The 24,678-nt window shown below is 43.9% G+C and overlaps 1 long non-coding RNA gene across 2 annotated transcripts; it reads left to right on the forward strand.

The window, feature by feature from the left end:
* The first annotated feature begins 325 nt into the window (after nt 1–325).
* On the forward strand, nt 326–5,165 carry LOC129644709 (uncharacterized). Of its 2 annotated transcripts, XR_008710944.1 has the most exons (4): nt 326–619; nt 882–1,040; nt 3,105–3,247; nt 4,379–5,165. It is a non-coding gene; the product is annotated as an uncharacterized LOC129644709 (long non-coding RNA). The 2 variants fall into 2 exon arrangements; XR_008710943.1 differs by having other exon boundaries at nt 326–1,040.
* Nucleotides 5,166–24,678: the final 19,513 nt, after the last annotated feature.

Below are 24,678 nucleotides of genomic sequence, written 5' to 3' on the forward strand. Positions count from 1 at the left end.
GTGCGCAGGAGCCTGCTTTCCTGGGCGTTTCCCCAGTCACTATCTCAGATAAAAGGCTTTATTAAATCAGGCAAACGTCAGTCCCCGTGCTCAGGAATAAGTTAACCAGACGACAGGGGTGGGCAGATAAAAGTCTCCTGGTGGTTAGCATCAGCATAAAGGGGCCCAGGGAGGGTGCCGGCGGTGGGGCCACTAGCCAGGCCCTGGCCCTACTTTGCAGGTGACCACTGGTCAGAGCTCCGTCAGCTGTGCCGGGCCCCCAGACGGCAAATTAAAAACAGCAAATGTAGCTCTATTCTTCCCCCCCCCCCCCCCACCCCCCCCAACCCACACTTCCCACCCCCTCTTTTGCCCCTTTTTTCCTTTCTTTTTTCTTTTTTGTCAATGCGGAATACAAGGCCACTGCCAAAAACATATCCCACACAATCAAACATCAGATGGTGACTCCTTTCCCACAGCTTGTGTGAGTGAAAACAGTGAAATTATACCCATGTTTTAGCGGCGAATCCCCTGGTGTTCTAGTGGAGACCGGCCCCGCTCTGGCTCTTGTTCGCTGCTTTTTGTTCCTGCCTTCGCAGTGTTTTTAGCGCTGGACACCATTCAGCCTGCATTCAGCATTGTATGTCACTTCACATATGGTTCATCCGCTCCAAATGTGTGCATGTACCCAGAAAATGCAGCTTTTCATTATGTATTCTCTATGTAACAGAAAAGATTAAGATATAAGCCTGGTGAATGCGGCAGGAATTAGTTGGACAGATGAATAAGGGAAAAATGAATCTAGAATGATGGTGGATTTGGTCTAATGATTGTGGGAGGGCGGTAAGAACTTGCTGGTAGGTTTCAGCCCTTTTAATCCCAGGCTGTGTGTATTTTGGCAGGAGCAATGCTTCCTCAGAACTCCATCCCGAAGGGTACAGTAAGAGGCACAGGCGTGCACACACACAGACACAAACCACTTTAACCTGAGCGGATGAACAGGTTCCATGAGGAGACCAGGCCCTCGGTCCTAAAAGTCTTTCTGCGAAGTACAGGATTCGGTATTTCAACATTCAGCTTTAAAAACAAATTAAAGGGGGAGGCCTTCTTGGTAATGATGACACTTATATTTTTGTTTCCATTTTATTTTATTTGTTTAGACTGAAAGGAAGGATCCGGGCCCAGAAAGGCCAGCTCTCTAAAATGGATTTGATTTTGAACAGTCAACAAAAGCAAAAAATGTTCTTAGGTGCTATTTACGTCTGCACCCAAATTAGAAAAAGGGGTGGGGGAGAAAAAGACTTTAGTCATTTAAAGTGCATAAACTCGGTGTCTTTGGAGACTAACACTAGTCAGTTAGAAGCCTTGGTTGACACCGTAGAGTTTTCCATCAGCATTTGCTAAAAAGATGCTTGTGTTTTGTATCACTGTTTTCTGGCTTAATAGGAAGCCAGGAGGGAGAAAATTGAGATTTAGGCTTAGTTACTTCCTACCATGGTTTCCAGAGAAAGATTTTTTTTTTTTTGCTCCAGCCAATTTTGATTGAAAATCAAGATTTGCATCACAATAGAGATATTTCAAAAGTGTAAATACAAAAGGCTACAACTTCAGAGACCTCTTGGTCACATGTGTTGGCCTCTGGCACGTCTCATAAAGTCGCTGGGAAGGGGCTGTTTTCTGAGTCCACCCAAAGAAGACTCTGCTTGCTGAAAAATGCACACACAGGCTCTTCTGGAAACTCATATGTGACTATTTCATGTGGGGGAGGGAAGCGTAGCAACACTTCAGCTTTTGAGGACCCCCTATTTACGGAATTTAATTCACAGATATTTTTGGTGGGTGGAAAGAGAGCACTGTAGGCCCTTTGATTAATTCACACAAGAAATAAGCCTTTTAGAGTTTAACAAAATCAGACAAAAGCTATTTTTTTGTGTTGTCACACAATCTCTATGTTTTGGTATTCCTTGCATCATTGTGGGCCAGATATTTGAGAAATTCCTTTATTTGGGTGAAAAAATATACACACGGCCAAACCACATTTAACGAATGAGAAGTAGCATCTTTTAATTTAAATGACTTTTCATTAAAATTGACTTCATTTTTCCCCATGATGTGATCAGCATTTAGTGATTTAGCTATCTGGTTTATATTACTCTCATAGAAATGTTAACAGATTCAGAGTTTCTTTCCGTAACTAAAAATGCCAGATTTTCCCTATTTTTTTTTTCCCCTTTCCTATCATATTTTCACACGCATGTGACAACTATCATCAAAGCAAAAAAAGAAAACAATTACTTGAGGCTTCAAGTTCTATTTTTCCTTGTCTAGCCCAGGATTTGGACACAGTGAAAAACAAAACATGTGGCATCAATTAAAAATATCATTCAACTTTCATACCATTTTTAGATAAGTTGGTGTCTTTTGGTAATGCCTTAGGGGAAAAAAATGCTGATGTGTCCTGTTTTCTTATTTTATGTAAAACTTGACCTCCTGGAGCTATTTTCCTCCTGGGCATTTGTTTGGAAAGTAACGACCTTGCATGGATCCAGCAGGACAAACAGGACTAAAGCCTCGTTCCTGCATCTTGGTTTAGTTGTTTATTTTCATACAATTCCTGTTAAATCCTTTCTTTCTGGTCCCTAAAAAGACACCCAGGGAAGCTTCAAATCTTTCCTTCAGCTTAGATAACCTGGTATCCTTTTCCACAATACTTTTTCTTTTTTTTTTTCCCCAATGGGAAGTGTTTCCATATGAAACAGTTTACTTTTACTGTTAATAATAAGCACGCAGTCTCTTTTTTAATCTCAGAAAATTCTATTGCATTTTAGAATCTCCACACACATGCTGGGGTTGCCGTAAACAATCCGGGAAAACCGCTGTTGGCAGAAAACTTAGATCATAATTTGCCTGACAGAACAAAACGCCCAGGCCTTCTGGCTTTGTCCTCGTGTATGTTGGGGGGTTATTATCAGTGTCGTGGCTTTCTGTGCTAAATACAGGGCTGGACCGTGGAAAATCAAAAAACAAACTGGCATTCGGAAGGGCAATAACTTTTCTCGAACATGGGAGGAATCTACCAGTCGCCTATTATTCCGGACTTACTTCTGCTTCTCTACGTCTTCCAGGGTAACAGATGAAGATGAGTCACCCACCTTCAGCCTTGCAGCGTAAGAAAGCAACAGAAGACTTCTTTCCAGGAATTAGAAAAGGAAACCTGTTTGCTTTTCAAGTCTCGAGTCCCTCCCATAGAGATGAAAGGGAAATTAGAGTGAGTTACCTCTGTGGAATTGCCAAAGTGAAAAACGGGGTTGCTTTATCCAGGCTCTTCAGAGCTCTTTAAGGCTTGAAGGTCTGGATTGAAGTCCGTATAATACTTTCATTCACCAAGTCAAGATTAATAGCACTGGTGTTGTGTCCTTGGGGGAGAACCTATTTCCAGAAGGCATTTGGAAATAGAGATTGTCTTGCTTTGAATCATTTCCTCCGGAGCACACATCAGAAAAATGGATTTTATTTCCCCAGAACGAAGTTTTTTGGCACCTGATTTAAATTCACTAAATTGTTTCCCCCATAGAACCACGTTTCCCCACCTCTCATCTTTGTCTCAGATACCGCTGTTTTTTACTGTCTCTCTTGTCCTCAGTATAACACTTTCAAAAACAGTTACTGAGTAATATTTTGCCCTCCCTTCTAAGTCACTTTATTTTGTATGTGTGTGTTTCCTGAACTAAAGAATTTCATCTTTTTTTTTTAATTGGAGTATAGGTGATCTACAATGTTGTGTTAGTTTCTGCTGTACAGCAAAGTGAATCAGTTGTATGTATACATATATCCACTCTTTTTAGACTCTTTTCCCATATAGGCCATTACAGAGTACTGAGCAGAGTTCCCTGTGCTATATAGTAGGTCCTTATTAGCTATCTATTTTATACTTAGCAGCAGCAGCAGCAGCATGTATATGTCAATCCCAATCTCCCAGTTTATCTCTCCCTCCCTTCCCCCTTGGTAACCATAAGTTTGTTTTCTACATCTGTGACTTGATTTCTGCTTTGTAACTAAGTTTGTTCATTTATTTTATAAGGATAAATAAGTTTCTTTCTGTGTGTGTGTGTGTTTTTTTTTTTTAGATTTCAAATATAAGCAATACTGTATGATCCTTGTATTTCCCTGTCTGTTAAAGTCACCATATTTTTAAGCTTCAAGCTCATCCTTCTGTGATACCCCCAAGGTTTCCATAACAATATCTGAGATAGCCATATTTTGGACCAGAAATAAAATCTAAGTTTCTTTTCAAACATGTTTTAAAATAAAATCGGAGGGGAATCACTTGGAAATAAAACCAATTTGATGCAAGTTCTCAGCACAAATGAGATTTCATTTGCTTTCTGCTTTGCCTTAGAGAACAGAATGAAAGAAGAAAAGTGAAAACAGAACCCAAACAGTTGCTGAGTGAAGAAGGCAGGAAGGCGAAGAAGAAATTGGCTTTGGGAAGTTAAGTTCTGACCCTTACACTGCTGCAGATATCCCAAGCTTGACGGCTTCTCCGAGACTCTTACAGGAACCTCCCAAGTAAAATGTCAGAAATTTGTTTTCCTTTTGCTGACTTTCACTTTTTCTCTGCATCTGTATGTGGTTCAGTGTCAGTGGTTCCTTTTTGCACACTGGGAAGATTTTACTTTGAAAAAATCAAAACCCAAAGAGACCGCCATTCGCCTCATCTGGAGCCACAGGGTGGGCCATGCAGGTTTCAGCGCCGGCTGTGCACTGGGACGTAAATCTTGAGGAAACAGCCTAATCCCACACAAGCCCCCACTGCAAATTCTGTCCCTGGCATTGTTTCCTAACCAGTTCTTGTGAGTACCATATTGATCCTAAAAACGGGCAGCTTCTTAGCTTACAAGTGTTCCCTTTATGGAGTATGGAGAGCCAAGCCACGGAGCAGGTATTACATCTTAGGGCAAAGACAAGGACCAAGTGAACCTCATGGACGGATGTTTCCTGGTGTGTGTGCTCATTGTTGTCTGTTGGTTTAGTGTGTCTGTCGGCTGTTTTACTGGCGTCTGATTAATCCTCCTGGTCACCAGGGGTAAAGCCAGAGTTTCATCTGATCTAGGAACAAAACTTTTCCTCTCTTGGAAAGAAGGTGGTCTGTCCAGGTCAGGGTATGGGTCATTGGAAGGGCAGCCTTAGGGAGCCTGCTGTTTTCACAGCAACCACTTGTTACGATTAGTTTCATATATTAAAAAAAAAAAAAAAAGAAAAAGCTAACATGCAGTGAATTGACACTTTTGTGGGTTCCTTGGTCTGGACGGTGCAATTGTTCTGGAAAACAATGTCAGCATTTTCGTTTGAAAGTGGAGAGTACAACCCTATTTCAAGCAGCAAAAATCACTGCTTGAAAAAGGAAGGTTTCCTTTCCTTCAGTGTCTAGAACTCTAGTCTCCCGCTCCGTACTAAATCCAAATATATGAAATGAAAATGCAGGAATGAAGGAGGGTTAAATCGAGCAAGACAGCAGCGGCACACACTGCCCCAGCCAGCTCCCCAACAGGGCTGACAGATCATTTGTAGAATTGCAATTGGGAGCAGATTCCTTGAGTCTTGGGAAAGATTTCCCTTGGGTTTGGTTAGAGAAGTCTAGACACCCTGCAACGTCCCTTCTATTCTGGTCCCTTTGCGAGTGAAAAAAAAGTGAAGTTGTTCAGTTGTGTCCGACTCTGCGACCCCATGAACTGTAGTCTACCAGGCTCCTCCATGCATGGAATTTTCCAGGCAAGAGTACTAGAGTGGGTTGCCATTTCCTTCTCCAGGGGATCGTCCCGACCCAGGGATCGAACCTGGGTCTCCCACGTAGCAGGCAGACACTTTACCGTCTGAGCCACCAGGGAAGCCCTCCCTTTGCAATGGAGACAGCAATTCATAGCTGGGTACATATCAGCCTGGAAAAACACCACCATATTTAACAGAATTGCTCACAGCCAAGTGTGATCTTGTGACTAAGTTCCAGCTAAGGCTGAAGGTAGAAATGGTGTACACCTTCCAGAAAGAGTCCTTAAAGGAAGGGAAATTCCCTTCTTTGTTCTCCTTTATTTCCTGCTGACTGGAATGCAGATGAAATGGCTGAATGCCTCACACTCTATGAATTCGTGATAAGGAGGCAAAGCAGCCCCCCATGACCAAGAAAACAGAGACATCCCACCACCTCTGGACACATGAGAGAGAGGTAATCTCAGGCCTTTTTCAAGCCACTTTAATTTGGAGGCCTTGGTTTCACAAAGATGAACTTATAATTTCTAACAAATGCAGGCACTCAGGGAATTCTCTGTTCTGCCAAGTCCAGATCAAAGTTTGATAACCTGCGTTTCAATCTGAATCTCTGGACTCAACTGGAAAGGCAAAATGAAAAGATAAATGGGTTCCAAGGGAATCCAGCCCCAGGTGACAAGTTGTCTGGGTCAGAAAGCTCTTGTGAGCAAAAGCTGCTCCTTCTTCTGTTGTTGTTCAGTTGCTAAGTTGTGTTGGATTCTTTGTGACCCCATGGACTGTAGCCCACCAGGTTCCTCTGCCTATGGGATTTCCCAGGCAAGAATATAGCAGTGGGTTGCCATTTCTTTTCTTCCCAGCCCAGAGATCGATACTTGGCAGGTGAATTCTTTACCACTGAGCCACCTGGGAAGCTCAGAGTTGTCCCTACAGGAAGCCAAATCACCCAGGAACACTGGTCTCTCAGGTGGATAGTTGTATAGATAAAGAAAATTGATTCTCAATTGTTTTTTTTATTTTCTGCTATTTTTGTAACTTTGTGCTACTTCTTTATCTGGTTACACCATCCTTAGAGATACTAATAAGGGAGATGCTTCAAACACCTTTGGACAAAAATAAGTAATAAATAATAAAGGGGAGAGGTCTCCAAAGGTAAATGCCAAATGGTGAATATTTTCAACTTCACTAATTTTCTTTTGTGAAATGGAAAGGACATATATTCAAGAGTTTTGCTTCCAATGTCATGTTTTCTACCACAATAAAAACAAGGCTTTCACTGGTGAAAAGAACATGTTTAAACCACTGAATCAATGAGCACACCTACATGCAACAACAATGGACTTCTACATGCAAAAGAATGAAGCTGGACCCTGCCTCACACCATACATAACATTCAATTCAAAATGGATTTATCAACCTAAATATGAGATAAAATAGAGAATACAGGGGTAGAAAATACAGGGGTAAATCCTTGTGGCCTTGGATTAGACGATGACTTCTTAAACATGACACCAAAAGCACAAACAACAGAAGGAAAAAATAGACATGTTGGACTACATCAAAATTTAAAACTTTTGTGCGACATATGTTGCCTTCAAGAAAGTGAAGAGACAGCCCCCAGATTGGGAGAGAATATTTGCAAATCATTTATCTGATAAGGGAAGTATCCAGAAGGCATAAAGAACTCTTCAGTTCAGTTCAGTTCAGTCGCTTAGTCGTGTCTGACTCTTTGTGACCCCATGGACTGCAGCACACCAGGCCTCCCTGTCCATCACCAATTCCCAGAGTTTATCCAAACTCACATCCATCGAGTCGATGATGTCATCCAACCATCTCATCCTCTGTCATCCCCTTCTCCTCCCACCTTCAATCTTTCCCAGCATCAGGGTCTTTTCAAATGTCAGTGCTTCACATCAGGTAGCCAAGGCATTGGAGTTTCAGCTTCAGCATCAGTCCTTCCAATGAATACTCAAGACTGATTTCCTTTAGGATGGACTGGTTGGATCTCCTTGCAGTCCAAGGGACTCTCAAGAGTCTTCCCCAATGTCACAGCTCAAAAGTCATCCATTCTTTGGCGCTCAGCTTTCTTTATAGTTCAACTCTCATATCCATACATGACTACTGGAAAAGCCATAGCCTTGACTAGATGGACCTTTGTTGGCAAAATAATGTCTCTGCTTTTTAATATGCTGTCTAGGTCGGCCTTAGGAGTAAGCATCTTTTAATTTCATGGCTGCAATCACCATCTGCAGTGATTTTGGAGCCCAGAAGAATAAAGTCAGCCACTGTTTCCACTGTTTCCCCATTTATTTGCCATGAAGTGATGGGACCAGATGCCATGATCTTAGTTTTCTGAATGTTGAGCTTTAAGCCACCTTTTTCACTCTCCTCTTTCACTTTCATCAAGAGGCTCTTTAGTTCTTCACTTTCTGCCATAAGGGTGGTGCCATCTGCATATCTGAAGTTATTGATATTTCTCTCAGCAGTCTTGATTCCAGCTTGTGCTTCATCCAGCCCAGCGTTTCTCACGATGTACTATGCATATAGTTAAATAAGCAGGGTGACAATATACAGCCTTGACATACTCCTTTTCCTATTTGGAACCAGTCTGTTGTTCCATGTCCAGTTCTAACTGTTGCTTCCTGACCTGCATTTAGGTTTCTCAAGAGGCAAGTTAGATGGTCTGGTATTCCCATATGTTGAAGAATTTTCCACAGTTTGTTGTGATCCATGCAGTCAAAGACTTTGGCGTAGTCCATTAAGCAGAAGTAGATGTTTTTCTGGAACTCTCTTGCTTTTTTGATGGTCCAGCGGATGTTGGCAATTTGATCTCTGGTTCCTCTGCCTTTTCTAAAACCAGCTTGAACATCTGGGAGTTCACACTTCATGTATTGCTGAAGCCTGGCTTGGAGAATTTTGAGCTTTACTTTACTAGTGTGTGAGATGAGTAGTGCAGTAGTTTGAGGATTTATAACTCAATAATAAGAAGACAATCCAATTAAAAGTGGACAAAGGATTTGAATAGATATTGCTTCAGAGAACATGTACAAATGGCCAATAAGCCCACAAAAGGATGCTCATTATTATTATCCATGAGGGAAATGCAAATCAAAACCACAGTGAGGTACTGCCTTGCACCTACTAGAATGGTTTAGAATAAAAAAGATATCTAAATACAAGTGTTCGTGAGTATTTGGAGAAATTGGAACCTTTCTACACTGCAGGTGAGAATGTAAAATGATGAAGTTGCTTTGGAAAGAAGTTTGACAGTTCCTCAAAAGCTTAAGAACAATGATCTATATGATCCAATAACTCCACTCCTTGGTATATACCTAAAAGAAATGAAAATTTACATCCAAACAAAACATATCTATGAATGTTCCTGGCAACATTGTGCATATTAGCTAAAAAGTGGAAACAACCCAAATATCCATCAACTAAAGAATGGATAAATAAAAGTAACATATACAATACATACAGAAGAATATTATTCAGCAATAAAAAAGAATATGGTACTGATGCATACTGCAACATGGGAGAACTTTGAAAGCGGGAGCCGCGTTAGGCATTACTGACACATTATGCTAAGTATAAGAATGGGACGGGAAATGGTGACTCACTCCGGTGTTCTTGCTTGGAAAATTCCATGGGCAGAGGAGACTGGTGGGCCACAGTGTCAGACATGACTGAGCACACACACATGGAGTGTGAGAAGCTAGTCACAACAGACAGCACATTGTGTGATTCCATGTATATGAGCTGTCCAGAACAGGCAAAGCTATGAAAAAGAAAATAGATCAGTGCTTGCCAGGTGTTAGTGGGAAACAGGAATGGGAAGTGACTGCCATGGGATTTCTTTAGGGGGAATGATGCAAATATTCTAAACTTAGTTTGAAGTGGCAAGCAGAGACATTACTTTGCCAACAAAGGTCTGTCTAGTCAAAGCTATGGTTTTTCCAGTAGTCATGTATGGATGTGAGAGTTGGAGCATAAAGAAGGCTGAGCACCAAAGAATTGATGCTTTCGAACTGTGGTGTTGGATAAGACTCTTGAGAGTCCCTTGAACTGCAAGGAGATTGAGCCAATCAATCTTAAAGGAAATCAACCCCGAATATTCATTGGAAGGACTGATGCTGAAGCTGAAGCTCCAATACTTTGGCCACCTGATGCTAAGAGTTGTCATTGGAAAAGACTCTGATTCTGGGAAAGGCTGAAGGCAAAAGGAGAAGAGAGCAGCAGTTGGACAGCATGACCAACTCAATGGATGTGAATTTGAGCAAAGTCCTGGAGATAGTGAAGGACAGGGAAGGCTAACATGCTGCAGGTCATAGGGTCACAAAGAGTTGGACATGACTGAGCAACTGAGCAAGTTTGAAGTGATGGTTATCCAACTCTGCCAATATACTAAAACCATTGACTTGTCTACTTTAAATGCAGGAATTTTATGGTGTGCAAATTAAACATCTCAATAAAGATGTTTTTCATTTGACATTTAGCTGACATGTGATATTTATTTGTGAGTTTTCATTACCAAAATATTTTCAGTGTTATGTTACTTCCTTTTAATTCAATGATCAAAACATTTACAAAATAAATTAATAGAATACTTTTGGGAAAAAAGCATAAAGATGTTTTTTTTTAAAGGGAAGTGGGGTCGACCCAGCAACCAAAATGAAATGGGCCCAAGAGCAAAGAGCCTGGACCCAACCATCTGGGATTCTTCTCCCAGGACTCTTGATGCTAACTGCCTCATCTCCCACCTATGGGTCTAAAAGCCTTTCCCCCTTCTGCGTTTGGCGCCTAAGCCTCCCTGCCTGGACTTGACTTCCCTGAGCTAGTGTCCTGTTCATTCTGTCAGCCCCTGTCTGTCCCCTGGCCAGCCCCTCTCTCACTGTGCCTAACCTGGCACACTGTGTCTACATCGCATCCGCACAGTGAGAGTTGTCACGCACTCTATTATGATCTCAATTTGACAGACATGGAAAATGAGGTCAGAGAGATGACCAGGCTCACATGGGGAGTAAATGGAGAAGGAGGAGTTGACTTTAACTCAAGAGACAACCAGGTACCACTTGGCCTCAGCTGGCACTTGTTGACAGAGTGTTGGTGGAGGCCAACATCATGATGTCTAGTTCTTATCTTCTGGGGCAAAGTCCCATCGCTACAGAAGGACTGGGCTATTTGAGCCTTTCCCCTCTGGGATCTCCTTGGACCCTTTTTTCTCATTTTCCCACTCTTCCCCCTAAAGATTGTGTTGCTTCCCACAGCCAGTGCCTGTGGCCTTCTGTGGCTACTGGAGGCCCACTTTGCTCAAAACTGTAGTGCTGAAGTGTCTGGGAATTTCCATTCCCCCAAGGTGTCTCTTGGGCTTCCCTGGTGGCCCAGATAGTAAAGAAACTGCCTGCAGTGCAGGAGACCTGGGTTCAATCCCTGGGTCAGGAAGCTCCTTAGAGAATCCACTCCAGTATTCTTGCCTGGAAAATTCCGTGGACAGAGGAGCCTGGTGAGCTGCAGTCCATAGGGTTGCAAAAGAGTTGGACACGACTGAACGATTGACACTTTGGCTTTTATCCTCTCTCTGATGATGTGTGATTAAGCAAGGCCCAGCTTCCCTGCCTCCACTGGGGACAACTCTGAGGTGTAACTGACACCCTGTAGCTCCCTATAGGATCAGGTGGAAGCAGCCTCTGGACAGTCTTGTATGAGATCATATCCTTGCTTGGTTTCCTCTCCTGCCTTGTCCTTCTTTCTCACCTCTTTACCCATTTCCCTTGGGAGCTTATCCTTGATAGACTGCTGGCCTGTGAGCCTTTGTTTCTGGTCTCCTGGGAAGACTAGCTTGGGGCAGACACAGTTGAAGCCCTGAGCACAGCCCCGAGCCCATCGCATGTGCGCATTAGGCAGCCCTGACACTGGTTCTGCTGTCCTAGTGACCAGAGCTTCTGAAGGCAGCCTCCTCGTCTCCCACTTGACCCTTAGTTTTAGCACTAATTCTTTTCTGACTCATTGGAAAAGATCCTGATGCTGGGAAAGATTGAGGGCAGGAGAAGAAGGGAGCAAAAGAGGGTGAGATGGCTGGATGGCATCATCGACTCAATGGACATGAGTTTGAGCAAACTCCTGGAGATAGTGAAGGACAGGGAAGCCTGGCCTGCTGCAGTCCATGGGGTTGCAAAGAATTGGACACGACTGAGTGACTGAAAAACAACTTTGTTTTTTAAACTTTATTTTCAGTTTTTTTAAAAAAAAGTGTAATTAGAAACTTTCAATACAGAAATAATCCCAGCAAACCATTCAAAAGCTTTGTTATTGGACAAAAATTTCACATCAGGTCCACCAGGACACTGGTCCAGCCCTCAGTCCCCCACCCCCACCATCCATTCATGCATATGACACTCCATAGGACAGGCAGGCTGCCATCCCCAGATCACCCCACCACTCAGGTCTGGATGTCTAGCAGCCAGAAGCCACAGTGGTTTCTAGCTTGGGCTGGAAATTTCCAGAACTGTCTCCTCTGATTGCTTGAATTTACAAGCATTGCCACCCCCGTGTCATCTGAATGCTCAGGGCTGAGCCACAGCCCACCCAGGAGCCCCACGCTCTCCACGTCCTCCACAGAGCCCATGATGGCCAGGTCGGTCCTGAAGATGGGGACCAAGTGGGGACTCCCACCACCCAGCTAGGCAGGGCTGCCTGCTGCCACCCCCCCCCCAGCACCACCTTCCCAGAGGTCCCCACCTCAAGCACCAATTCTTGAATTGGTGAAAGAGGTGGAGAGAGCAGAAAACTAGAGCTCAGGGATCAGTCTTGGGCCCTAACCCTGTCTGCTTCTCTTCAGAGCTACCCGGCTCTTATACCATCCAGCAGTGCTCACATCTGGCCTTGAAGGTGCCACCTGCCGTTACAAAAGATTTTTAAGTTTTGAGAAAAGTTACATTCAGACCTCTAAGAAGCCAGCTTCCAATGCTTTCCCTGCCCCACCCCCTAAAAATAAAAATAACATATTTATTGAGAGTTTAATGTGTAAGTATAAAAAACCTTTTGTAATAAAAATATCAAATATTGATAATAGTGCTTGTCACACACTAAGGTCTTTTCAAAGTACTTGAAACATATTAATTCATCGAATCTTCTCAATAAACCCATGAAGCCAGCGCTGTCAACACCGTCAGTCTTATTTTCACAGGTGAACAGATGCTGAGGAACTTATCCAAATTCACCCAGGCAGAAAGAGTGGAGCCGGGGTTTGAACTTGGTTAGTGCAGCCTGGAGTCTCTACTCTCAACTGTGAGGCTCTCCCACCTCCTTATAATGTAGCAGAGGGGGTGGTCTTATGAGCAGGCCAAGAGAGCAGTCCCAGCCTTACTTCTGTGGGTCTGCTACGTGCAGAAGTCCGGTGGTCTGAAAGGTCACCCCTCCCCTGTGAGTGCACACATACACGCTCATGTAGGTTTCTCCCAGGGCCCAGAGTTACGCCTTTCTGGTTAAGCGTATCCATCTCTGAGAGAGCTGCTGTTCCTCAAACCCACACAGAACAACTACTTCCTGCTGTTGCCCACCCCCAGACATACTCATTTCATTGCATTGTTCAGCAATTCTCCAACAAACCTCTGATCCAGCTTTTTCTAGATAGACAGCCTCTGCTCTACTGAAGATGGAAAGGATGATGTGGGCATTTTTGTGTCTCATAGCACCTTGAATACCCCTCCAAGTGAGGAGCTTGGAAAGTCTTTGGAAGGTGCATGGATGAAGGAGAAGGAAAAGAGCCACGAAGTGGTTTCCAAACTGTGTTCTGAGGAATTTGGGTGGTCCCTAATGGTACTGCAAGGCTCAGCCCTGGTGGATCAAGAGAAGGGCAATGTCAAGTTGCTGGGAGAGGTGGGGTGCCTTTCTTGTAACCTTCTCCTGCCTGCAGGGTCCTCACTCACCCTCTTCCCACTTCAACCAGAGAAGCTCTGTCTCCATGTTTTGCATGTCTTTAAGTAATCTGCTGCTCAAACAATATTTGAAACCCCATTTTCAAGGAGAAGTTAGAGGACTCCTCTCCCTGTAGCAGGTGACCTGACTTGGCCACAGACATCCCACCTTATATCCTACCCTCTGATGACCTCTGATAGTCATGGCTCCCCCGGAGGGTCTGTCTCTATTACACTCTCCTAATCAGATGCTGAAAACTAAGATCATGGCATATGGGCATCACTTCATGGCAAATAGATGAGGAAACAGTGGAAACAGTGACAGACGTTATTTTGGGGTGCTCCAAAATCACTGCAGGTGATGACTTCAGCCATGAAATTAAAAGACACTTGCTCCTTGGAAGAAAAGTTATCATCAACCTAGACAGCATATTAAAAGCAGAGATGTTCCTTTGCCAACAAAGGTCTGTCTAGTCAAAGCTATGGTTTTTCCAGTGGTCATGTATGGGTGTGAGAGTTGGAATATAAAGAAAGTTGAGCACCAAAGAATTGATGCTTTTGAACTGTGGTGTTGGAGAAGAGTCTTGAGAGTCCGTTGGCCTGCAAGGAGATCCAATCAGTCCATCCTAAAGGAAATCAGTCCTGAATATTCATTGGAGGGACTGATGCTGAAGCTGAAACTCCAATACTTTGACCATCTGATGCGAAGAGCTGACTCCTTAGAAAAGACCTTGATGCTTGGAAAGATTGAAGGTAGGAGGAGAAGGGGACAACAGAGGATGAGATGGTTGGATGGCATCATCGACTCAGACATGAGTTTGAGCAGGCTCTGGGAGTTGGTGATGGACAGGGAGGCCTGGTGTCCTGCAGTCCATGGAGTCACAAAGAGTTGGACATGACTGAGCAACTGAACTGAACTGATCATCCAGTGAAAACAAATGATTTACTTTAGAGGAAGAAGTAAACTTGTCCAAGAATCACACAATTAGGACTTCCTACTGATACCTGGAAAGTGGGACATTTTCCAAAGCCCAGTGACTCTTAATCCCATCCTGTTTGGCTGGTTTTAGATCCCAAGACATCACACGGCTTTTCAATGTTCCCAGGATTACTAACTTTTTCATAGAACTAAAAGGAAACCTGTGTGATATTTCCTCTCTTGAAACACCTACATACAAGAAGGCTCTGTGGGTTTTTCTGGGATGGGAAACACACGGGTTCTGGTTTTTGAACACCTTCCTTCAATCTACACAAGTTCCTGAAACCACAGTTTGTGCCTGAATGTGTTCACAGGGGGCCTCACCTGAATCCCTGTCAGCTCCAAGACACAGGACCCACTGGGTTACTGACTCACAGTGGATAAGAGCTGAAAGGGTGCTGGTGACTCAGTTTCCCAGAGCAGAGGTCCTCCAAAGCCAGCGAGCAGGGGAATGACTGGCAGGGCTATGAAGCAGACTGCTGGGCCTCGCTCTGGACTTTCCATCTCCACAGGACTTGGGCGGGTCTGAGATTTTGCTTCTAGAACAAGTCCCCAGATGCCGCTGCTCTGCTGCCTGGGGACCACACTTGGTTCCCAGTAACAAAGAGCCAGGGAAGGGTGCTGGTCTAATGCCTCCTAAGGATCTCCCACCAAAGGTCACACCAGAGTCACCAAGCCCACTATAAGACTGCTGGCCCAGGTTTCCCATTCCTGCCTGGGAGCCAGGCTAGTGTGAGGGATGCCAGAAAATGACACAGTGACAGGCTACCTTACCTGGATGACTTAAAAACAGCCACACTCACCTCTGGTTAATTGCCATCTGGCTCAACATCTGATTCAGTCAGCTCAGTTCAGTCACTCAGTCGTGTCCGACTCTGCGACCCCATGGACTGCAGCACACCAGGCTTCCCTGTCTTTCACTATCTCCCAGAGTTTACTCAAACTCATGTCCATTGAGTCAATATGCCATCCAACCATCTCATCCTCAGCCATCCCCTTCTTCTCCTGCCTTCAATCTTTCCCAGCATCAGGGTCTTTTCCAATGAGTCAGTTCTTCACATTAGGTGGCCAAACTGTTGGAGTTTCAGCTTCACCATCAGTTCTTCCAATGAATATTTAGGACTGATTTCCTTTAGGATGGACTGATTGGATCTCCTTGCAGGCCAACGGACTCTCAAGACTCTTCTCCAACACCACAGTTCAAAAGCATCAAGTCTTCAGTGCTCAGTTTACTTTATGATCCAACTGGCTGATGGAGACACTGAAATATTGTGTGAAGCTGGTCGTGTACTTCAGGCTTTGGAAAATGGTGAGTGTGGAATAACTAAGTACAATAAAAGCTTGCTCTGGGCTTCCCTGGAGGCTCAGTGGTAAAGAGCCCACCTGCCAAGGCAGGAGACACGGGTTTAATCCCTGCCCAGGGAAGATCCCACATGCCGTGGAGCAACTAAACCCATGCATCATAACTACTGAGCCTGTGCTCTAGAGCCGGGAGCTACAACTGCTGAGCCCACGTGCTGTAACTACTGAAGCTCGTGCGCCCTAGAGCCTATGCTTCGCAACAAGAGAAGCCACTGCAGTGAGAAGCCCGCACATCACAACTGGAGAGTGGCCCTCAGTCCCTGCAACTAGAGAAAAGCCCGTGTGGCAACGAAGACACAGAAGGGCCCCCAAAAGAAATAACTCACTAAATAAAGAAATTAATCTATTGTTTTTAAAAAAGGTTGCTCCATACTGAATGTCTCAGAACCTGAAAATTCGTCAAGTCCATGGCTTTCTAGCTTCTGCAATGCTCTCAGCATCAAGAGTATGCCACACCTTTGATTCTCTGTGGCTAGTTTTCTAAACACAAAGCAAGGCTTCCAAGATGCTCTATTTGGCTATTGTTTTCCTTTTGCGGTGTCTGCTTACAAATGCTGTAATTTTTATTTTTATTTTTTTGATGGATGTGCACTCCTTCCTAAAGGCTGCAGTAAGACCCACCTTTCCACCTGCATGTCATTCCTGCAAAAACATACTAGTATGTGTGCATGATAGAAGGCAATCACTTTCAGAAAGACATCCAACCCTAAGCTTTGAATCACGTTATTTTTCACACACCAACAAAGAACAAATGCATTTCTCAATGATGAAACCCATCTGTGAGGTGCCTTTCAAAGCAGGCAGTTTTGCAGCCAGTCCTTGGATCAAATTCTTCAATCATCTTGAAACAGTAGTTGCCCCTGGCCTGCTGCATGCTTGCTTGTGCAATACGATAGCATTGTGCGCTTTGCTTTTTAAGTTTAACACGTTTTCCATTCATTCCAACTGGTACCAAAGTGATTCTGAAACACTGAAGGTGGCAATAAACAGTGGTAACAACCCCTTAGGAAGGATTGTCACCAATCAACTTGAAGATTCCAGTGGCCGCTGAGCTGGAATTGGGTTTCCCTACCTGAAACCACTAGACCTTCCTCCTGGGAAGCATTCTCTGGACACACAGATAGCACTGCATGGAATCAGTCCTAGGCTCGGGACTCCATAGCCATAATGGCAGGAAACCAGGCGAGTCTTTGAAGCCATCTGTTATGGATTGAATTACATACCTCCAAAAAATGCCGAAGTCTAACCCCCAGCACCCGGGAACGTGATCTTACTTGGAAATAGGGTCTCTGTAGATGATCAAGTTAAGATGAGATTCAGTGTGACTGATGTCCTTATAAAAAGGGGAAATTTGGGTGCTGGACAAACAGGCACACAGAGATATCATCTGAAGATGAAGGCAGAGACCAAGGTGGTGCTCCTACAAGCCATGGGACACCAAAGGCAGCTAGCAAACCACCTGAAGCTAGAGGAGAGGCTGGGGACAGCTAGTACCTCACAGGCTCGGAAGGAACCAGCCCTGCCGACACCTTGATCTTGGACTTCCAGCCTCCAGAACTGTGAGAGAATACGTTTCTGCTGTTTAAGCTACCCAGTGTGTGGTGCTTTGTTACAGCAACTCTGGGGAATTAATACACACATCCATTCAAGTCTACAAATGAACCTCTGAGTCCTGAGGGTCCCATAGAAATAAGCAGTTAGGGAAAAACTGAGCCTTCTTAGAACATGAATTGCAGTCAACTATCTTTCCATTATTGTACCATCATCTCACTGCCAAAGGAAATAACCTAAGCCTTGCCTTGAGAGATCGATCATTGTAGCATCACTCCCCAAGGCTTCTTTTTAAATTAAAGTCTCTTTCTCTAGCACCAAAGTGCTGAGAACATGAAGGTGACCAAGATTCAGCCCCTCAGCCAGGAGATTTCTCTGTGGCAAAGCCTTGTTTAGCTTTGATGTCCTGCTGGTTCAATCGGTAAAGAATCTGCCTGTAATGCAGGAGACCCAGTTTCAATCCCTGGGTTGAGAAGATCCCCTGGAGAAGGGAATGGCAATCCACTCCAGTATTCTTGCCTGGAGAATTCCATGGACAGAGGGGCCTGGTAGGCTACAATCCATGGGGTTGCAAAGAGTCAGACACAACTGAGCAACTAAATTCATTCATTCCGGATGGTTTGATGAACCAAATTGGGCAGAAGTATGGGAGGACCCCATGTTGGTAAGGGAAGCAGCTGAGATGAAAGGGCAGGGCGGAATCTCTAGCTTCTCCCCCAGCCCTGGGATGCACCATCTAAAGACAAACACCAGAGCACCTTGGTGGTCCACCCGGCCACCTCATCCTCTCTGAGCGCGCTCTGGTGTTCTGAAGTCATGACAACAGAATTCATTCAACAGTCCAAAGGTCTGTCTGTCTGACTTGATCCAAAGGTCTGAAGTCACTCACAGTTTCTTCCTTTAGAAAGCTAGAGGAGTTCTTTGGGGGAACTCATCTGCTGAGAATCTTCCAACTCTCCAAGGACACAGAGGTGGCAGTTCTGAACTCAGATCTTAGTTTACTTTCCCAACTGCCCCCAGCAGTTTCTAACCTTGAATCTTGCTACTGTATACGAAGCCTGTCCATATTCCACTAACTTTCCCCACACACTTACATCAAGCCCTGCCACACACACACAAATGAGTGCAACTCTGACTCCAGTTTCTGGGCCCATTGTGAGAGCTGGGTTAGTCTCTACAGCCAGTTTCTCAATCCTGTCCTGGCCTGACATTGACATTTGGTCCTGGTCATTCTTGGTGTGGGCTTCCCAGGTGGCACTGTGGTAAAGAATACATCTGCCAGGGCAGGAGATGCAAGAGGTGTGGGATGATCCCCTGGAGTAGGAAATGGCACCGCACTCCAGTATTCTTGCTGGGAAAATTCCATAGACAGAGGAACCTGGTGGGCTACAGTCCATGTGGCTGCAAAGAGTCAGACGTGATGAGAATGCACAGCGCAGCTCATCCTTGGCTTGGGGGTGTCCTTGTGTGGCAACATTTTGCAGCACCCCTGGCCTCTGCCCATAGATGCCAGTAGCATTTCCTCCCCAAGGTGTGACAACCAAAGATGTTCTCAGGTATTGTCAAATGTATATTAGGGGTAAAAATCTCCTGGTTGATAACACAGTGCTCCTTACATTAAAAAAAAAAAAGTATCTTTCACTCCATGAAAATGAAGTCATCGATCATAAAGTTCTCTTTAAAAAAAAAAAAAAAGTTCTCTTTTATTTTGGCTGCCATACTTAATCTATTTTTGCATTTTTAATTAATCAGATTCTAACTTATTATGATACCATTGATCCAATTAACATAACACAATTTTCCAATTTATTGTTACAATATAAGCCTCTATGATATGTGTCAAACACATGTGTATACACATATATTAATATTCAATATACATATATTAAATAATAGTATATATTATATTTGTATAAATATATACAGTTTATATAACTATATGTATAAATGTAAATATATATGATAAATATACATATATATGTGTGTGTGTACATACATAATATATATTTTAATTACATATTACACATATAGTTAATGCCACAAGTTTATTGTTTATACTCAAAAATTATTTCCAGGGCCTTTATTTTATTCCAGAGTAGGAAATAGCAACCTACTCCAGTATTCTTGCAGAATAATCCCATGGATCCTGGCAGGCTACAGTCCATGGGGTCACAAAAAGTAGGACATGACAGAGCAATAATTAATAATTAATAATAATTTCTTATTAAATTTTCAAAATAATCCTACAGGCTAGACATTACACTCCTTGATTGTTTTCTCCATATTTTGACTTTAAAAGGACTGAATGTCCTGATCAAAGTCAGCGAGGGGAGGAGCTAGTTAGTGATGGTGTCCATTTCCACACCTCAATGCTGAGTACGCAACCCTTCACCCTTCACACCCGAGCTTGGCTGGCAGCCGTGCGTCCTGTCTTGCACTGAGATCCTGGACGACCACTGAAGTTTGCTGGGACTAATATCTAGTGGCTTTAGTGAGTGGCAGTAGCAGCCAACATAATTTGAGAGCTTACTCTGTATGTGGCAAGGAGCTCAGGCCCTGTCTCACGTCAGCCTTACAACAGCCTCATGAGGGATAAATCATTATCACTATTTTGTGGCTTAGGAGATGCAGACGCAAAAGGCTGAGCAACTTAGCCAGGCCCGGGGCCACTGCTGGGCCGGAAACCAGGCCTCCCTCCCGTGAAGGTGCCTTCTGGCTCTCCTCCCATGCTCTGTCTGTAATTCTTGACTGCCAGATGCAACCACCAGCTCCCTAGCCTATAGCCACACGTCCTTGGAAGAGGCTGTTTCCACAGTTGTTTTAGTTCCTCAAAATGTCACATAATTTTTTTTTTTTCAGTTCAATTCAGTGGCTCAGACTCTTTGCCACCCCATGGACTGCAGCACGCCAGGCCTCCCTGTCCATCACCAACTCCCAGAGTTTACCCCAAACTCATGTCCATCACGTCAGTGATGCCATCTAACCATCTCATCCTCTGTCGTCCCCTTCTCCTCCTGCCCTCAGTCTTTCCCAGCATCAGAGTCTCTTCCAATGAGTCAGTTCTTCCAATCAGGTAGCCAAAGGATTGGAGTTTCAGCTTCAGCATCAGTCCTTCCAATGAACAGTCGGGACTGGTCTCCTTTAGGATGGACTGGTTGAATCTCCTTGCAGTCCAAGAGACTCTCAAGAGTCTTCTCCAACACCACAGTTCAAAAGCATCAATTCTTTGCCGCTCAGCTTTCTTTATGTTTATTATTTATTTGGCTGTGCCAGGTCTTCACTGTGACATTCGGGATCTCTTTTCTCGGTTTCTGCAGGCAAACTCTTAGTTGCTGTGGTATCTAATCCTATGACCAAGGATCGAACCTGAGCCTGCTGCCTAGGGAACACAAAGTCTTAGCCACTGGACCACCAGGGAAGTTCCCATAACTCTTTTCTATCTGTATAGGTCTTGCATGCTTTCTCCTAAGCAGTTATATTACATTATTAGTGTCAAAATCCACTCTGGGGGCTGCAATAATTGTTTCACTTCCCTGATTGATAAGTAACTTATTGTCTACACTCATATCACTCTGAATATGCCCAATCTCGTCTGATCAGTGTTTTATCATAGCAGTAATGATTGTAATCATAGGAGCAGCAATAGCAGAAAAACTAACCATCATAATCAGGAAACTCAAGTTCATTTTATTAATAATGGAAAGGAGCAATTTTACTGTAATGGTGGAGTATTGGTCTCCTAGAGATCTTGTAACAGAGTGCCACAAACTGGGCGAGTTAAAACAACAAAAAATCTATTATCTGAGAGTTCTGGAGGCTAGAAATCTGGAATTAAGGTATTGGTAGGGTCATAGTAGAGGCTTCCCTGGTGGCTCAGATGGTAAAGAGTCTGCCTGCAATGTGGGAGACTTGGGTTCAATCCCTGAGTGGGGAAGATCCTCTGGAGAGGGGAATGGCAACCCAATCCAGTATTCTTGCCTGGAGAATCCCCACAGGCAGAGAAACCTGGCAGGCTGGCCATGACTGAGCATGCACGCAGGGTCATAGTCCCTCAAAAATCTCTACTGGAAGATTCTTCCTTGCCTTTTCTGGTAGACTCAGACACTCCCTGGCCTATGGCTGCATCACTCCAAGCTCTGTCTCCGTCTTCACATGGTCTCCCTTCCCCCGTGTCTGTCTTTGTGCCATCACCTGGTTGTCTTCTTTTTTTCACTGTTTCTTTATTCTTTTTTTTTCTTTTTGATTGTCTTCTTATAAGGACACCAGTTAGATTAAGATTCCACCCTACTCTAGTTTGACCTCAGCTCAACTAATTCCATCTGCAATGACTCTAGTTCCAAATAAGGTCGCTTTCTGAGATACTGAGAGTTAGGAATTCAACAAGTTTTTTTGAGTGGGACATAAAATTCAGTGCAAGCAGGAAGTACTAGGGCTCATCTCTAAATCTAACAGATTATGCCCGCGACCTTGCAGTATTTGGCATGTTTGGGAATAATTAAAGACCAGGAGCTGACTGTGGCTCAGATCATGAACACCTTATTGCCAAATTCAGACTTAAACTGAAGAAAGTGGGAAAAACCACTAGACCATTCAGGTATGACCTAAATCAAATCCCTTATAATACAGTGGAAGTGAGAAATAGATTTAAGGAACTAGATCTGAAAGACAGAATGCCTGATGAACTATAGACAGAGCTTCATGACATTGTACAGGAGACAGGGATCAAGACCATCCCCAAGAAAAAAAAATGCAAAAAAGGAAAATGGCTGTCTGAGGAGGCCTTACAAATAGCTGTGAAAAGAAGAGAAGCCAAAAACAAAGGAGAAAAGGAAAGATATTCCCATTTGAATGCAGAGTTCCAAAGAATAGCAAGGAGAGATAAGAAAGCCTTCCTCGGCAATCAATGCAAAGAAATAGAGGAAAACAATAGAATGGGAAAGACTAGAGATCTCTTCAAGAAAATTAGAGATACCAAGGGAACATTTCATGCAAAGATGGGCTCGATAAAGGACAGAAATGGTATGAACCTAACAGAAGCAGAAGATATTAAAAAGAGGTGGCAAGAATACACAGAAGAAATGTACAAAAGGTTCTTCACGATCCAGATAATTACTATGGTATGATCACTCACCTAGAGCCAAACATCCTGGAATGTGAAGTCAAGTGGGCCTTAGAAAGCATCACTGCAGACAAAGCTAGTGGAGATGATGGAATTCCAGTTGAGCTATTTCAAATCCTAAAAGTTGATGCTGTGAAAGTGCTGCACTCAATATGTCAGCAAATTTGGAAAACTCAGCAGTGGCCACAGGACTGGAAAAGGTCAGTTTTCATTCCAATCCCAAAGAAAGGCAATGCCAAAGAATGTTCAAATTATCACACAATTGTACTCATCTCACACGCTAGTAAAGTAATGCTCAAAATTCTCCAAGCCAGGCTTCAGCAATACGTGAACCGTGAACTCCCAGATGTTCAAGCTGGTTTTAGAAAAGGCAGAGGAACCAGAGATCAAATTGCCAACATCCACTGGATCATCAAAAAAGCAAGACAATTCCAGAAAAACATCTATTTCTGCTTTATTGACTATGCCAAAGCCTTTAACTGTGTGGATCTCAACAAACTGTGGAAAATTCTTCAACATATGGGAATACCAGACCCCCTGACCTGCCTCTTGAGAAACCTATATGCAGGTCAGGAAGCAACAGTTAGAACTGAACATGGAACAACAGACTGGTTCCAAATAGGAAAAGGAGTATGTCAAGGCTGTATATTGTCACCCTGCTTATTTAACTTATATGCATAGTACATCAGGAGAAACGTTGGGCTGGAGGAAGCACAAGCTGGAATCAAGATTGCCAGGAGAAATATTAATAACCTCAGATATGCAGATGATACCACCCTTAAGGCAGAAAGTGAAAAAGGACAGTGAAAAAGTTGGCTTAAAGCTCAACATTCAGAAAACTAAGATCATGGCATCCGGTCCCGTCACTTCATGGCAAATAGATGGGGAAACAGTGGAAATAGTGTCAGACTTTACTTTTTTGGACTCCAAAATCACTGCAGATGGTGATTGCAGCCATGAAATTAAAAGACAATTACTCCTTGAAAGGAAAGTTATGACCAACCTGCTGCTGCTCCTGCTGCTAAGTCGCTTCAGTCGTGTCCGACCCTGTGCGACCCCATAGACGGCAGCCCACTAGGCTCCCCCATCCCTGGGATTCTCCAGGCAAGAACACTGGAGTGGGTTGCCATTTCCTTCTCCAATGCATGAAAGTGAAAGGTGAAAGTGAAGTCGCTCAGTCGTGTCCGACTCTTAGCGACCCCATGGACTGCAGCCTCCCAGGCTCCTCTGTCCATGGGATTCTCCAGGCAAGAGTACTGGAGTGGGGTGCCATTGCCTTCTCTGATGACCAACCTAGACAGTGTATTAAAAAGCAGAGACATTACTTTGCCAACAAAGGTCCATCTAGTCAAGGCTATGGTTTTTCCAGTAGTCACATATGGATTTGAGAATCAGACTATAAAGAAAGCTGAGTGCCGAAAGATGCTTTTGAACTGTGGTGTTGGCGAAGACTCTTGAGAGTCCCTTGGACTGCAAGGATATCCAAACACTCCATCTTAAAGGGGATCACTCCTGGGTGCTCATTAGCAGGACTGATGTTGAAGCTGAAACTCCAATACTTTGGCCACCCAATGCAAAGAGCTGACTCATTTGAAAAGATCCTGATGCTGGGAAAGATTGAGGGCAGGAGGAGAAGGGGACGACAGAGGATGAGATGATTGCATGACATCACCGACTCAATGGACATGAGTTTGGGTAAACTCCAGGAGTTGGTGATGGACAGGGAGGCCTGGCGTGCTGCAGTCAATGGGGTCACAAAGAGTCAGACATGACTGAGTGACTGAACTGAACTGAACTGGGGATGAGGATACATGTGAGACATTGGCCTGTTTCTATAAACATTCAAGAAGGAAAGAAGTAGAAATTAACAGAAAATGTCCCTTGCTTCCCATCCCTCTGCGAAACATAGAGGCAGGTTTTTTGGTGAGCAAATGGGCATAAATGTTGCAGGAATGGCACACACCAGGGCAATTTGTCCCATTTGGGGCCACAGCCAGGTATGTGGTTAC

This window comes from Bubalus kerabau, chromosome 2 (assembly GCF_029407905.1).
Source record: "Bubalus kerabau isolate K-KA32 ecotype Philippines breed swamp buffalo chromosome 2, PCC_UOA_SB_1v2, whole genome shotgun sequence".
Taxonomy (NCBI): Eukaryota; Metazoa; Chordata; class Mammalia; order Artiodactyla; family Bovidae; genus Bubalus; species Bubalus kerabau.